The sequence below is a fragment of the Mercenaria mercenaria genome, chromosome 18 (genome assembly GCF_021730395.1).
Source record: "Mercenaria mercenaria strain notata chromosome 18, MADL_Memer_1, whole genome shotgun sequence".
Lineage (NCBI taxonomy): Eukaryota > Metazoa > Mollusca > Bivalvia > Venerida > Veneridae > Mercenaria > Mercenaria mercenaria.
Window position 1 is genome coordinate 27,729,960 of NC_069378.1, and position 15,854 is coordinate 27,745,813.

The following is a 15,854-nucleotide window of genomic DNA, read 5'->3' on the forward strand; positions in this document are numbered from 1 at the left end:
ATAATGTCTGAAGATAGGACTGAGCGTTTCAATCATCAAAACGTCGTCAAAATCTAAGAAATACCTGTGGATTCCCAGTTTATTCGAGAAAAGAATAGACATCAGATATCATCATCATTTATGCAAATGAAGATTCGCTGAGGAGTACATGAAACACTTAATATAATTTCACCAACAAGGACAAAAGTCCAACAGAAAAACAAACAATATTCAAAGAATGAAAGCCCCCATACAACAACTTAAGCGAAGTTCTATCATAGACTGATTGATTCCAATATGTTTCTGATGGGTAATAAATAGTGCAATATCTCTAATATAAGCACCACGTGACTAAGAAAAACACAAAACACCTAACTTACAAATTAAAGGTTTTTCAATGGACCAAGTCACTGAGCAACTGCCACAATAAATTTCAGGAAACATTGTGTTTTGTTTCTTTTGTGAGATGCAGTTGGCATTGTACGCAAAACTGTTTGTTGTTAGTTTGCTATCCTCAGAAAGTACTACTATCGGGAAAAAATCGTTGAGCTGATGCCACATTTCATGTGGATTTTATCTGAGAATAATCATAAACAGAACTCAAGATAATTCTTGTTAGAGATTTCTGCACACAATGAAGATATATTGATTCTCGAAGTTGTTCATGGGTCGGCGTTGTTCTTAAGGTGGGTCATGGGTCGACGATGTTCTCGAGGTTGTTCATAGGTCGATGTTGTTCTTGAGGTTGTTCTTGGGTCGATGTTGTTCTCGACGTTGTTCATAGGTCGACGTTGGTCTCGCGTTGTTCCTGGGTCGACGTTGTTCTGGACTTTGTTCATGGGTTGACGTTGTTTTCGACGTTGTTCATAGGTCGACGTTGTTCTCGTCGTTATTCATGGGTCGATGATTTTCCCGACGTTGTTCATGTGTCGACGTTGTCCTTGAGGTTTGTCATTGGTCTACGTTGATCTTAAGGTTGTTTATGGGTCGATGTTGTTCTCTTCGATGTTCATAGATCGATGTTGTTCTAGCGTTGTGCATATGTCGATGTTAATCTTGAGGTTTTTCATGGGTCGACGTTGTTCTCAAGGTTCTTCATATTGTTTCAAAGTTGTTCCAAATGGTACATGTTTACTTTGATCACTACGTATTCAAACGCCAAAACAAGATAGTGCTGACTTTTAAAACATAGAGACGTTGACGATGACAATGACGACAAACACAACAGCAACTAAAACAGCAGCACCAAGTTTGAACATGTTTTACTATTGGTCTTTGGAGGTACTCTGTCTCATTTATTTTAATCGATATTTATTCCGAAACAACATACACATAACATGTACAACAATTCATTACAGTTAATATACATCGATTGGAAAACAAGCTAGTAGCTCATTTAAATTCCTTTCAGGCTTATTTACAAAACAGGTGGAAACAGTTTACAATTCACTAATCAGTAAAGTTGTTCCAAAAATAGCAATGATTTTCGTCCTTAAGTTTCCTTAAATACATGTGCAGAAATCAAATGAAGTCTACAGCGCAATGACATTTGGACATCAGTGCAGAACTCTATACTCAGTCATACAGATATGGCATAGTTACAGAAATGTATCTGTTAAAATCGGGAATTACGTTACCTGTCATTTAAAAAATTGATTCTGACATATTCTGATGCATTTTGACATTACAAGGCTTGTAGAATGTTCAAAAATTATCATTTGATTTCTTTCTTTTCCACATAATCGCCTAATATCCGAAATGAATGAACGTTCTGGAAGAAAAATAATAATTAATGGTATGTAATTACTGACGCTACTATAGAAATACTTAAAACAGGAATAATTCTATAGTTCTTAAACGAACGCATTTGTGGAACCATTTGCGGTAAATTACTTTAGCAAAAATCATACTTATTTTCGTCATTGTTATTTTGAGTTCTATTTATCATCTAACTCGGGTCAAAATGGAAATTTACTAAATTTTTAGTTCTTGTGAATGGTACTGAATCAATGCTTAATTATTTAAATGATTATTTTCTATTTTCTCATCGACATATTGACCATTGTAATATAATACATCGTTGCCAGATCAATACTTCCAGTTTAAGTTCGTCAGCAGATATGCTATTTTTAAAATCATACGTTAACAAAATTCAAATCACGAAACATTTCATCAGCATTACAGTAATGATGTAATGCTTGTTGTATCATAGCTCGGTGTTTTATCTTAACAAATTTGGTGCATGTAATTCGTATACACTGAGTACAGGGTGCAGTAAATAAAAGTGTGCAGGTATTTAATACCCGCACGCTAGTTACCGCACTGTTGGATAGGAAAGTATGCCAGCGTGTCTGGAACAGTAGACAGCGAAGTGTATTTTATTGATTTTCTGCTCTAGCATTGGTTTATTTTACCTGGGCTTTACACATTTGTAAAGCAATGATTTTAAGTACTCACTGAACTGCTGTATATTGCAATGTGGAACGCCTACAGCTACCATATATGGATGGCTATGATACAAAACAGAAAGAGCATTGAAACTCGAGGGTAAACGATTTGTACGAGGGGGTACCCTCGAGTTTCAATGCTCTTTCTATTACTTAAGTGAAAAAAACGATATTAATTTGGGCCTACTCTACGGTTCGTAAGATTGTACATATCTATAGAAAAAATCAATAGAAAGAAGCAACCGAGCATCCTACAGTATGGAACAATGACGAAAATTAATCTAGTCACATTTTACCAACTCCTCGTTTGAGTTCACCAAAATCGTCTTGATATGAAATAGACGTCGGGGGTTTTATTCCTTGCTTTTGTTTTCTACTAAAATTTCAAAAATAGTTATGTTGTTTCATATTTGTTTTTATAAATGAATTAAGTGTGTTGGCACAGATCTTTTGTGTTATTGTGATTGTTAAACAAACTCGTTTTTTATTGTGCTGAAATGTCAGAAATTATTTATAATACTGCGAACCTGAGGACACCCGACCGCAGTAAAAAACGTTTCTAAATAAATACTGAAAGTCAGTTCAACAAGAAATATTGCTGTCTGATAATGTACTCCATCTTTTCAGACGTTGTACAATTATATTCCGTATAACAAGAAAACCTGTTACATTATTCGTCATTTAAACAATGTTTTTGACAACTTCTAATGCATTTTGCTTTCTGGAAAAATGACTTGTCAAAAGAAGCAATTTCAACGTTTCGAGAACATTATCTCTAAAATATCAATTCGTCTTCTTTGAAAAGTAAAACAAAATCTTTAAAAGACATTATTACATCGCTGTTGTGAGAAATGACCAGCCTTTCTGTATCCACGGAATGAATGGTTTTCTTTTCTCATTAGTATAGTTTAAAATATTTTTGGGATTTTAGCGCAGTGCAATAGCACATACTACCATTCAAATTGATTAAGATATATTGCTGTACATCATTTATTTCCCCATTTGACAACCTTTGAACAAATAAGGGAAATTTTCTAACAAAGTGCAACAATATATATACATTAATGTATAATATCAAGAGCAAGCAGTTTGAAAATAAAGGAGATACGACATATTGTCTATCAGAAGGCAATTTGTTAAGTAACGATATGACTAGAAAATGACGTCGTGTTCGTTACTCTGAGTATTATAACAATTGATGCCAAGATATTGAGATAGGACATTTTAACACGTGTAGTTACACAGCATGAAAACTAGGTACTCTAAACGAATAAAGGATACATCAGGAGATGCGTCTTTTCAATACATATTCAGCCGTAACAAGATTAAGTTTGCGACAAGAAGGAGATACAACAACTTGTTTTTCAGTAGGTGACTGAACACATTGTTTCCGTAACAAATGTTCACGGCCAATATTATAAATGTTGCAAACCTAAAATGTAGACACTTAATTATATTTTTCTCTATAATATTTCCTGTTGAAATAACACCAGTTTGTGATGTAATAAGCACCTGCAGACTGCTCAGAAAAAAAAATAGAATTTGCCATAACAAATGTTTAGACTAATTAAAGATTTTCTTTACTTCAGCCTAAGTTGCAGACTATTTAACATTACCTTTCTTATAAAACATCATACAGTACGTTAAAAAGAGGGTTTTTGCTGAGAAATATTTTAAAACATGGCATTGCTACATATTCTTTCGATAGCAACATTTCTCGCTCATGTCGTCAACATGACCATGCTTTAATATATTTAAACACATACATCAGCTATCACGTCATGCGGAAATATTTTAGAAGTGCGTAAAAGTCTGACCAGTTCTGAGTGTGTGAAATAATTGTCCACCGTTCTGTTGTATCATATCGATTCTAAAGCACATTTTGTATGTTGTTTTCTAAAATAGCAGCTCAAATATTATTGCACTATTTTTTTTGGCCCCTGAATGAAATGTCGACGTAACTGTGTGGTGTATCAACTGATTTATCATTGTTCAGATTTGTGGTGCTGAACTTTGAAATGCGGCAAATCAGACAATAAACTAAAGGAATCTATAACTAAAACTATCTATAATAATTTGTATTACGATTGGATACTACAGTTCTAAAACGATCGCATCTATAACATTTACTGTGGTAAATTGCTAAACTGGAAGACACAAATTAAATTTATGTAAGTCGTTACAGTTTAGAGCCTGAGTAAAATGTCATTTTTCCTGGCTCATTTATAGCTATTAAGTACTGGACTACATTAATGCTGAACGTTTAAAAAACTACATTTCTATCTTTATTGTATTGATTAACCATTTACCAAATCTCCATCGGCTCATCGGCAAAAACAGGCTGGGGTAAATGAATAGTTTTCCAAAAAGTTCTTGTTAAGTTGAAGAACATATTTTTCACAAACAAAACAGAAGACATATTGTATTTGCATATACAATAAAAGAAACTGATTTTAAAACTTTCCCGTCAAAGAAATTATCTTAATATATATTTTGTTTTCTAACAATCTTGTATATCTACATGCTATATTTAATCTGCATACACCTGTAACCAAGCAAAGTTATCAAAACCAGTTGGCATTGAGCCTGTATACGAGAGGCGATGATATATAGAAGATATTTACTTGGTACAATTTGTCACCTATTTAATATGAGACACAAGTGACAAAACAACAAATGTGTAGAATTGGTGTTTATGAGTGAATAGTAGTTTGATCATGCAAATGAAAACACTTCTAACTTGTTTCTAAAATGATGTGCTCATTGTACATAAATATGCTAAAGTGTAACTTAATATTACATCATGTGTGCAAAACAAGTAAAGAGTTCTTTGCAATTATATGAGGAAACATTCAATGTTCGTATAAGAAAGAAAGTGCATCAAAATCACGATATCTGAAATATGGTGAGCATGTAGTTTTTGTTTATCAGGTGATTGCGCTTTTTACTTAACAAGGTTTTTGGACGTATAAACGCAACCAAGCAAACAAATACAAGACTAGGTACGCTTGTCTTAAGGTATTAGATCACTAATAGAGAACCTCCTTTTTGAAGAGTATTCAATTCCTACCATAAACCTACTTTTACTGCAATTCTTAGGGGGCGTAGGTTCAAACCCTACCGGGACCAAATTTTTTTCTCCTTATTTTCCTTTTTTCTAGTAAGTTTTTACTTCTTTCAAGACTTATTATTGATTTCTTGTACAAAAATGGAAAAAGATGAATCTTATAAGCAATTTCTTGGTGTTCAAAGTGAATTTACTACTTAAACAGAAGGGGTAGAGTTACACATTTTCAAAAATATTGAGTTACGGTGAAAGTTCTCTATTTTGCTTTCACTCTTAGATTATATATTGTGGAAGAAATTTAGGTAGGTTTTACGTCTGCCCTAAAGTTATTTTAAAATGGAGTAAGCAAAATTCAAAACAGAAACACAGCATTCGACCTTATTTTTTCAATGTTGAAGTATGAATTCTGTCTCATTAAATCCGTTTACTTGAGGCACCATAGAACAAATGATATTGACATTTTTATTTTGTATTTTATAATTGTTTACCAATAGTTTGATGTTTCTTTTATCAAAATTAATGGTAAAATGAGTTTTCTGCAAACGTTTTGGATAGTGGCTATCACTTTGAAATTTGTCTCTACTTGAGCTTGAGGAGATACCATAAGTCATACAAAGTTTATAAAAAACGGCACGGTAAAAGTTGTTTAAAAATTGCAAAATAGTGCAAAATACAGTTACCTTTCAGAATATACCAAGCAAAGGCCATTTTGTAAACATTACTATTAGTGCTCTAATACCTTAAGTCTGTCAATAAAAGGTAATGAATTGTACAGTACCCACATTCCCCTCATACCGGCTAAAAATAAACTCTGTCAAAGCGTCACATTAGATGGACTCCCTGGTCCTGTAAAAGATAAAAGTTAAGGGTAGATTTCCCAAAAGCACAGATCACCCAAAACACAGACATATAAGACATGAAATAAGGACAGAACTGAGTCAAATAGCGTAGCTACTTTCAACGGTCCACTACACAGCACTCAGAACCGTTGTTGCGAAAATAAATCATCTGGAAAAAACCAACAAACCCAAGCAAAACAATAGCATACTCGGTTTGACTTAAGTATGTTCCTGTGAGGTAAGGAAATATGCCTCATAATCCCCTGGGCATCAGATAACCTCTAAATTATCACAGGTACAAAGGTTGCAAGGCGTAACAAAATTGGGAAATTGCATGTCAGTAAAATTTCACAATCACTTTAATTGTTTATTAAAATGAACATGATCATGATAAGAAGGTTACTATAATCGTCTCTTTATGATAAGAAAACATCAAAGGGCCATAACCCCTAGAAATTGAGTGCCAACTAAAGTTCTTTCTTTCTTGCATACCTTCAGATTATTTCTGATCAACGGACGTTTGAAAGAAATCCTTCTTGCATACCTTCAAAGCATTACTAATAAAGTTTGAAACTTTTACAACATTACTGATCAACTGCAACAGGAAAGAGATAACTCTTGCACACCTTCGTAACATTACTAATCAACTTTGAAAATTTTAAAGAAACCATTCATGCATAACCCAACATTTTATTGATCAACACTGACAGCTTGAAAGAAATCCTTCATGTATACCTTCGTAACATTACTAATCAACTGTGAATGTTTGCAGAAATGCATCCACTTGCACGCACATGATTTGCACACTTATATTACATCAATGGAAAATAAATCCAAGAACATTAAAATGTCAATCAAAATGCTTTCTTTGGTGCCTATCTAACAAATGTTTTAATTCAAATGACTATGATTTCATGCAGTTTGATCGCTTTAGCCAAGGCGTTAATGCAGTGATGAACCATTTGTTGATTGTTTTTGTATTCGTGCGCGTATCTCAGCGTCAATGCCGAAACTGATGGCAGTAAAATTCAACAAACGGTGGAAACTTTCTTATTTCTGAATGAAATATTTAGCATGGGTAATCATTTTCATTTCATATCCGATCATCATGGTTTTGATTTAATAGAAAAATCAGTCCTGGGCCAATTTAGATTAATAAACTAATTTTATCATGTGTTTTCCAAATAGAAGCAACACAGTTTTTATTTTTAGCAATGCTTTAGCGCAGTTCCCAGACGATATCAATTTCGATATGAATATTTGTGAGAGCATATAAATGTGCCGTTTATTTTGCATGACTATAGGCGCAGTTGTCAGAATATAAAATATTTCGATTTGAAATATTTGTGATAGTATATGCATATGTTATGCAGAAAGGCTGAGCTGTCATAAACATTATTCTCATCGACATTATACTTGCAATATATGAACATGCGTCAAAAGTGAGCACTATGCGATTTCTTTAAGGCCTGTGAAACGCTATCTTTAGAATATATTAGTAGTTTAAAAGAAATCCTACAGCTTGCGAATTATGATTGGAATGATATAATTCCGTTGTTAAATGTTGCATTTCAGTTGGTATGCTGGGGCTCGTTGCAGTGCAAAATGAGGTATTATTGATGAAATGCACTGCCATTGTGCAATTATAGTTTAAATTTCAAGGGAAACCATTTAGTAATTTGTCATTTACTAATTCAGTAATTGGAAACAATTGACATGCTTTTTGCCATTGTTTTAATTGGTAACTCAGTTGAATTAATTTATTTCATAACATCAAGACTGTATTTTTTAATATTATATAAAAATCTACCTGATATTAAAATCACACGTAAACAACTGCACGATTTCGTATTATAGAAACAATACTGTAATAAAATATTTGCAATTATTGTTATTGCCTGTTATGCAGGAGATCACCATTTGCTAAGTGGTGAATAAATATCACATGATATTAATGAACGTCAATAAAATTTTATTACCAGTTATGATTTAATATGGTTGATGTTATTTGCTCAATTTAAGCGGTGGCTTTACGAGTACTTGTTACTACGAGAGGAATTCAGAACATTCTGAGGGTAACGCGCTTTCATTGAAACTATTACAGGTACAATTCTTTCATGGACTCCTAGGGTGTTTGTTTATCAATAGCATGGAGGCTTCAGGTAGCAAGAAAATTAGGGTCGGCATGAAGATGTGTTATTCTCTGAATATACCAGGCAAGCAGATTCTGCGATTTACGGTAATTCTTTCCCATCGAAGGCCACAGTTTATAAGTTGGTAAGAGTATTTAACAAGAGAGAACCCAGAGTCCAGTCCTATCTCGTGTTGGGCGCTCTAAAATGTCAGCATTTTTTAATAACATTAATGCTGTATTGTAGCAGAAGACTTGAGATAAACAGTTCTGACTTGAAATTACCAAGGGTATTAGCAAGGTGGGAACCCCATTTTTGAAAAAAACACCAAAGAGTTGCCAAAAAACTTCAGACTAAATCTAAAATCCATAAAAATGCAGATGATAGGACGTTTAATGAACTTCTCACAGGGGATGAGACATGCGTATATTATTTTTGAACCTCAAAGGCGGATAAACAAGAAATGGTGGCTTAGGAAAGGGCAAGGACGACTTGTTATAGCACAATATACAAATATTAATTCCATATAGGGGTCGATGCCATGACTATGCCCTGCTGCCTTCAATGATTGTCTGTCCAGGCTAGTTTGTTTGTTAGTGGAATCTATTATTTCATATGGCGACCTTCCAAATTAAGTAACGGCGGAAGTCCTCTAGATCCTAACAAGGCATTGTATCAGGTCGGAATAAACATCTTTGTATAATCAACGAGTATTGACAAATAAAACTTAAAAGAAACAAAAATTTGATACGATCTTGAATTGTTTAATATTGAAACTATGAGAATATGAAACAATCACAATAAGTCAAGAGATGCTTGGCAGTATCACAACGAGTTACATAATGTTTTACATTCTTCAGGCACCAAACAAAAACAAACATCAAATAAATAATCAACTTTGTTTGATATATTAGATGGCATTGTATGGAAAACTATGCAAACAGTTTAATGTAGAAAAATTGTCCGAATTTAAATTCGTGGAAAGTCCAGCGATATTTTTCTGTGACTTGTAAATGAATTTAGTTTATTTTTCATATTTCGCTGACAATACAGTAGGACAATCATGTGCACTGTTAATACACTACTACGCGTTTTATGTTTCAAATAAACGCGAACGTTAAATATTGAAGTACACGTCTTGTGTAATGATTATGCTTTTTATCCTTGACAATTACTGGTGGAACTTGATCATTTCTCGTATTAATGTGTTTGGGGAGCGGTGATGATGGTGACAGTTTTACTCTTAAAGCTGTGGGCATCGACTGCTATCTCCCTGGGCAGTTTCTGGTCCCTTGGGGCAGCCATGTGATAGCACTGCATCTTATTTCCATTGGAAATTAGAATATCCCAATCAAAATTTATATATAATATTTCAAATTCGATACTACAACCTGACAAAATATACACAATATTAAGATTTTATTTTTTTCACAGGCTCGAGTCCGTTTTCAACAGATAGTGTACTGGCACCATAGACACACTGAAAACAGAATTTAAAAAGTACAAATGATGTCCATTTATCTAATGGTTTTAAAATTTAACTTCGGAAACGTTATTGTCATTTTCTATTCCATAAATTTCTTAAATAATCAAACTGCAATGTAATAAACATTTAGGCAATCATATCAAAGGAAATGCTGTCATGAAGAGCATATTACAAGATCAAATCTTTCCGACAGTGCGACGACTAATTCCTTTATCAGCGTCTATACCAATGGATGCCTGTAGTCAGACAGTAATAAATCATTCAGTCACTGCATACTTAAAGCTCACATTTCTGAGAAAGTAATGTGTAATTTGTCACTTTTAGTCAACCATTCTGATTTGTGTATTTACTTTACTATAAATCTGTTATACTCTGTGCCTCCGCTGTCTTTCTGATAATGCAAGCAATCTCCGAAATCCACGACAGGAGTACCTGCATGTGCCGAAATCAGCGCCATGTACATAGAAAGAAAAAAATTATACAACATGATAACAAGAACAATTAATAATATGAACGTCATTTAATGTACGAAAATAAGGAGATTTTATCAAATTATGACCTTTTAGTCAAGTTTAAAGCAGCAAAATACTTTCATTTCTTGTGCTTGAAAATTAATGTGAACAGAAAGAAGGGAAAGTGCTGGTTAAAAATCAATGCATTAAACATGACGTCGACATTTGTCTAATAAATTTGGTTAAAATAATCATTTTTGTGCCTGCATTATTCACGAAAATGTCTTTCTCTTCTTAATTTATTACACATCTGTTGTGTAATTGTGATTGTTACACATATTCGTTTTAGAATACCCCGATATGTCAGATTCAATTCAATTCTATTTCATACAATTTGCAAATGTCGAACCTGTAGACACTCGACCATAGGTTTAAATACATTGAAAAGGATTACAGATTACTATTTGTAGCAAACTGAAGAGATAATTTATCAGGTTAGTATGCATTTCTACAATAATGTTGCTGTGAACCCCCGTAATCACGTCCATTAGAACATCAAGGACAACACTGAGTCAAAGACAGTAGCGACTTTTAAAGGCCACGCGAAACAGAAGACTGATGGTGCAAAGATAAATTGCCGCCAAAAATGATTCCTTACCTAAATACAGCCTGGAATGAGAAACTGACCGTTAGTATTAACCCTGTCCCGAAGGCTGGAGGAAACAGCTGTCATTCACGGGCAGATATGTACGAACATTTTTCTTGACGAATATGTTTAACATCGATCGCAGTAAAAAATCCCGTCATTATGTTTACAGTTTGTGACATCATAGTATGGTTAATACAATAGTAACATCATTTATGTGCGTACTACGTATTTTAGACATGGAAAAGCTGGAATGTTTGTCCCAGGCACGTGACTGGACAATAATCGTATGCTTCACGGATAAGTAGGTAAAACGAAATTGCGGTGATTGTAAAACGTTATTTCTTTAGAAAAATATCACTATGTGAATAATTCGTTGGGTATATGACGTTTTTCATGTGGATTATATTAGAGAATTGTCATAGCAAACTCTAGCAACCTATATAATAGTTGCACTGAAAATGTACAGTTATTTGTCAGATAATGGAACGAAAAAAATTGTAACCACTTAAACACAGGGGATATCACTTTTTTTTTAATCTGTTCTCATTTCCCTTTAGAAATTAAATAGAAGTCATACAGATGATGAGATGGTAACAAAAAAACATACTAACGGCCATAACAAAGGCAAACCTTTCTTAGTGGTACCAATATTAAATCTAATTTTCAGATTGAAAACAATCCCATAGTACAAATGATGGCGAAGCTCTCTGTCACAAAATAACGCTTGAGTGATGTACAACTAGTAAGTTTAGTGTAATTAGCACACACAAAACTGATAATAAAAGTATATATTTTGGTGTCGCCGTCTCGAAATGACAATGCTTGTCTTGTGAAAAACACCTTAATTTTGATAAACTACACAGAAATGTGACAAAATCTCATTTCCTTTGCTTTTCTTTCTAAAGTGGTACCAGTTTGTCAAAAAAATTATTCTTAGAAACGCCAAATATTGTTAAATTCAGATTCTTAGCTGATTAAATTCACAATTTTGAATCATTAAATAACATTTTTTATTGGAATTGTTCTATGTTGAGTGGCTAACTTGTTATTTGAACATGTCTTTGTATTTTTAAGTCTCGTATTTCTATTGTGCGTATAATTATTCTGAAATTAAAACATTATTAGGTTCTAGATAAAAAACATTTTTTTCTTTAGACAATGTTTAGGACACGGTAACAAAATTCAATTGGTATATTTTAATCAGTAAGTGAGTGTTTGTCTTAATGGTTTTCTCGATACAAGTGTGCAGGAATAAATCAAAACATGTTCCACAGTAAACTAAGCCATTGATAAAAATAAATTATTTTAAATACATATTTTTTTATGATAAATATCGAATACAATCTGTATCGTCTGATCATTATCAACAGACTTGGTACATCTCCCGATCATTGGTTGATCTGTAACAGCAGACTGGGTACATCTTCCAGTCGTTTTCGAACGGGGTTTGTTACTGTTTGATCGGAATAAGGTAGTCAGTTAATGCAAAGCTAGTATATTAAAGTACTGGCATTTCACTTACCAAGAAATAGATGAAATACTGTTGATAAAAGCACTACCCTTTAAACGAATGTAACTAAAATAGTGTTATTGCTTTCACGTTAGTACTTACATGTAACACGATTGGAGTTAAATAGGATCTGAGGCTATATCCATGTAGTACAAAACACTGCCCATTAATAATGTTTCTGCTATAGGTTAATATCACAAAACATTCCACTGTGCACAAGACAAACTATTTTATGTGTATATATAGTGGCCAGACCTCCTTTTTATAGGTAATAAGACATTATCATTTGTACAATTCACATATACGTACTTGTGTTGAAAGTAAAAATATTTGGTCGTTTTAGCGACGAAATTGAACATCAGATGCAGTATTTCCAAAGTGGTGAAAGCACGAGCGAATACAATAATGTGGTGTTCATGAGTGAAAGACCTTCTGATCTTACAACTTTACCTTTATTGCAAGTATTTCCAAAGTATTCAACAAAAATGTATAGGTTTGCTTGGTGTCTTGATATTGGAAGGAATTTATTTTCTATCTTAAACAATCAAAATATTAAGTAAAAAATTAATTACTATCTCACTTCAGCGTGATTTGGTACAAAATGATTGTTTGGTCCATACTTCAATAGAAATTATTTGTTGGAAATTCAGTCGTTTTTCTTATGTGAATTCAATTATCTGTATGATTTGGCTTAACAAAAGTATCTCTGATTCCAGCCTTGCTTATAGATTAACATGAATGGTAGGAAAGCAGAATGCTTCTATTGAGACAGTTGTCTGATAAAAGACCTGAAAATAATATTTGAAATTAAACAAACAACCATATGTTCAAACGGGAGGCTAGAAGACCAATTCACTCTAAGATTTACAGCATCATCAACATGTGAAAATAACTGGCTTTAAACATTAGTTAGTCTTATACATGTAATTGTAAGTAAAGTAGTTGTTTACTTACGCTCATTTAAATTTAATTACATCACATTGATTTGTGTTTATTTTGTGGCTGGAAATAACACACATTTTTGGTGCAGATGAGTTTGCAGGTTAAAACAAAATCATATATCAGATTCACGAAACCTTTTTTTCTGTAATAATATCAAACAGTGAACAAGAGGACAACGACTGCTTAAGAAATGTTGAGTGACAGATCAGCTAGAAATATGCCTGTCTGATAAAGTTCCTTGTCTTTTCAGATATTGAATACTGTTAGCATGAATTCCTAGAAAACCGTTTAGATTATTTGTCACAAAAAATAGTTTTTCTAATGTATTTTGCCTTCTGCAAAATGATTTGTCATTGCAGCAAACATTCAGTTTTCGTTAATTTAATGTTTCTATAGGTTTTTATTTTGATGTTGCCTTAAAGCCTCAAAGACGGAGAGAATTGTGTAAAATGTTGGTACATTCTTTTTCGCAAAATTACCAATGTTTAAGGATAAAAAAGATTAATATCTTGTGCTTTGTTTATTTACTATCTATATTGCACTCACTGCAGGAATATATTTTGTTTAACATCTGCTTCAGTCCTATGAAAGAAAATTGACTAACAATTTGTAACAATAAAAAATCCCGATATTTTACATAAGAATTATATACATACCATGTTGAATCATCGGTGTTTCGTCATCCAACGATATATCATTTAAACATTCACGAAATCCTTAATGTTTTCAATTCATACTAATTTGTTTTGAATAATTGCAATCCATTGTAGAAATTAAATGAAAAGAAGTTTCAACCCATTTGTTTAAATTCATTGCACAACATAGCATAAAAACACCAAATGCCTAAAACAACATTTCCATGTGTAAATATCCATGTGTAAAACAATAGTACTTTGTTATTGTTTCGTATACTCATATCTTGCAAGAAGCAACTTGAGTTAATAATGTTCTGGTTTGTCTGTTCTGATACAATCAACAATGTCTTATTCCAGATGGTTAAGATGTGTTTTCAAAATTGTCTGGGCATCGATTTTATTGACAAATTAAATCTCTTGAGAAGGTACAGTAACTATTCGTATCTATAGATATCTTTAGCAAATGCAATGTCGTTTCAGCAAACAATTATACAGTAAGTTTGTCATTTTCCCTCCGTTGATCAGGGAATAATATACGAGAAACTGAAATTAAAACTTAATCCATTTTAAAAAAGAGTTTATATTCCCTGGTGCATTTATACTAGCAATTGTATGAAGACAGATTGGACTATATTGAAATCGTGCCGTCATATTGATCCAACAGAAGGCAAAGAAAATGGCTCTGTAACCTAATACTGATATATTACAGCAATGTTATCTTATTAGGAGGAATAATGAAAGAATAACTATAGGTTAAGACCGACAAGTAAATGGCATTTTGTATCTCTAGATAATTCATAGTAATAAGAAGAAAATGTATACAAAGCATATAAGTTATGTAAATTACATTACATTTGGTTTCAAGGACTGAAATATTTCTGTCACATTAAGACATATTGTATTGTATAAAGAAAAAATGTTAAATCGCCAAAATCATCAGTATCATCTGCATAAAATGCGAAAGAACTTGGCATAGTTACACTTTTAAGATGTATTAGACAATAAATATGAACTGTACGTACATAACAATTATATTCTTTGGTGTACTATGAAAAGCACGCTGGATTTAATTAAGAAAAGTTCCTGAAAAAAAAAGAGAAATTAAAAGAACCCCTCTATTGTTACTAACTTGGCATGTAATGAATCTGAGATAATATAATCAGTAATGAGAATATTCCACAATTTTCGTGTCATTTTTCAAGTCTATTATCATCTTCATAAAATATTCTATTTCATGAGTGGCACGAACATTACTTAAACTTAAAACAGAAGGAACATCTTGTTAAAAAGTTAAATATTTTGTTAATTATTTTTTAAAACTAAAAAATCGCAACTTTGTTTTATGTTATCAAGGTTTAAACAATGCTGCAGCTTTTATCTAGGTTCTGATAATGCTGCATCTGTTTTCCATGAAAAACAATGTTAATCTTATTTGTACATATTTTGCATATACAACAGTTTAGATTTCTTATTCTGTCATTCAGTCAAGTTGATTATGATATTCCGTTGCAAATTCCAATTCTTACTTTTTTTTCCAACAAAGTATATATTCAAAGGTAGAGAAACGAAATTGCTAGCATTTAAAATTAGCACCAGAGAATAGTTCTCTTCTGGCATTTTAAGTCTCATTATCAAACATATAAAATATTACAAATCAAATCTGGAAAACTTTACGTCACGAAATGGAACTGCTTGGACACACAAAATGATTGTGAT

General features: G+C 32.6%; 1 protein-coding gene across 1 annotated transcript in view; it reads right to left on the bottom strand.

Annotated features, from left to right (window-relative positions):
• Nucleotides 1-14,318, bottom strand: part of LOC123537782 (uncharacterized) — a 76,364-nt gene extending 62,046 nt beyond the window's left edge. Inside the window, exon 1 of the mRNA XM_053530036.1 lies at nt 14,160-14,318. The gene's annotated coding sequence lies outside the window, so the exon portion shown is untranslated. The remainder of the gene's footprint in view (nt 1-14,159) is intronic.
• Nucleotides 14,319-15,854: the final 1,536 nt, after the last annotated feature.